Source organism: Lepeophtheirus salmonis, chromosome 8 (genome assembly GCF_016086655.4).
Source record: "Lepeophtheirus salmonis chromosome 8, UVic_Lsal_1.4, whole genome shotgun sequence".
Taxonomy (NCBI): Eukaryota; Metazoa; Arthropoda; class Copepoda; order Siphonostomatoida; family Caligidae; genus Lepeophtheirus; species Lepeophtheirus salmonis.
The window spans coordinates 29,069,140-29,071,295 of record NC_052138.2 but is presented as its reverse complement, the minus strand read 5'-3'; positions in this window follow the sequence as shown (position 1 = coordinate 29,071,295).

Here is a 2,156-nt window from a genome sequence, read left to right as displayed (position 1 = left end):
ACTCTTTTTTTCTCTCTTTATTTTTACTCTCCTACAGGCTCCTGCTCCCTCTCATTCCCTGCTCCTCACCGTGCACTCTCTCCCTTTACTCACACTCCTCGCTCTCCTTTCACTCACGCAGGCACGCAATCCCTAGAACCGAATGAAGGAAGTAAAAGCTCCCGCGTTAACCTTCTTCTTTTCCTTTTTTCCCCCAGTCACGACGACAAGTACGACGTCGTATCCTCTTGATACCGGCGGCGGGACGACGATTCATCATCTTCTTCTTTCCCCCTCCCGTTCTTCTTATTCTTATTGTTATTTTCATTATTATTATTATTCGCATTTCCCTACCTCTGCCTTCCTCTGCCCTCTCTTCTTCCCTTTTCTACATCTCACGCGCTCAAAGAGTGCGAGGGAACATCAGATACATACACAACCTATGTACTACAAATAACTAAGTATGTAAGTATTTCTATTATTCTATTTAATAATAACAATTCCTCTTCTCCGCCCCGGATTATTATTATTATTACTCCTATTAAAAAAATATGATGATTTTGATGATATTGAGTCGTTTGTATATGATGTACTTTGGTGGTTTTGATGGATGGATGGATGGATGGAGAGGAGGGTATCATTTCATTGAAAGGGTTAAAGGAGGACACCTTTTCCCTCTTTTTCTCTATTTCTAGCTCAAAATGCATCGTGATCTGTATGTAATTCATTATTCACTTTGTATTTCCCCCTCCGCTCTTTCTTCGTTTCTCTTTCTCTCTCTTTTCCCCATAAAATAAATGACCGAACATAACTCTTAAATTATCGACTATTAACCCCTTATTCTACATACATATATACGCAAAAAAAGCGTCACCATTTGAATATTAACATATATATATAAACAAAATAGAAGACAACATATGTATCTAATTTATGAAGGAACTACAAACGAAAGGGTGAAAAATAAGATGAACTTGGTAGCAGCGGGATTGAGGGGAGGAGGGGGTATCCTTCAAGTGATTGTTGTTGGGTACTAGAAGGAGAGTTGTTTCTTCACTCTTTTCACCACCCAGGAATAGAAGCTCTAATTGCTCTTAAAAATTCAATCCCTTTTGACAAGATTGTTTCATTTTTTTGAAGAGTGATGATCCCAGCAGCGAGGTGGAGGGCGGAGGAGTTAATCCTATTTTATTAGCTCATAAGTAGGTCTCTAAACTATTCTTCCAACACCACCCCCACCATTCCCCTCTCACCTTTGTCGTGTCGTTGTGGTTTTTAGCCGCATTTATTGATTCATTTGTATTTGAAATATTCCTCAACATCTTTCTGCTTTTTTTCACAAACTGGATAGAGGATACTGGATAAATAGCAAGCTGGTGACTAAATTAACACCTTAGAATACTTTATTAGTAAATAAAAACCTTGCTAATTGATTGACGCACATTCCTGCAAATCAAGATACAAATTCTTGAATCTTATTTTTTCAATCAGCATTAAATCCAAATGGTGTAGAGTTCTTGCCAGGCTATTGGCATTTATCGTCATCTTGGACGACTATTCGAATGTTCCAGAGTTTTCGTATGTCTTTTATATCATCTATAAATAAGGAGTGACCATTTGAGGCATGAAAACATCCCATAATTAAGTGATGCGAATTGGTCGTCCATCACTCATGGTAGAAATGGCTAAGTGAAACAACTTCCTTGAAAAAACCATTGCTGACTAAATCAGTCGATTGCAAACACCTTATTGATGATGGGCTGTAGAGATTATATTGTAACAATGTGATTTATTTATAAAAAATCGTCTGTAAAGTTGTATATGTTCTTATACATTTATTTAAAAGTCAATAAAATTCTGACCTTTTATGAGGATAAGTGGATCTTAGTGCAAAGGACCAGTTGAGAAAGACTTGACTTCTTGGGATGTACCGTCCATAATTTTAAGGATCCGTCGATATGTTTAATAAATACAGTCATTATAGATAATTACTAGGGCCGTCATCATATGTCAATTTTTCTTCATTTTAACAAGCTTAATGTATACATTCACTAGGCCTAACTAAAGAAAAATGTCTAAATATTCAGGTGTTTTTAAAATACTTAAAGTTTTACTCAATTAAGCACCTTTACACCAATGATAATATTAGGGAAAATGATGCCTTATAGAGAGTGCTT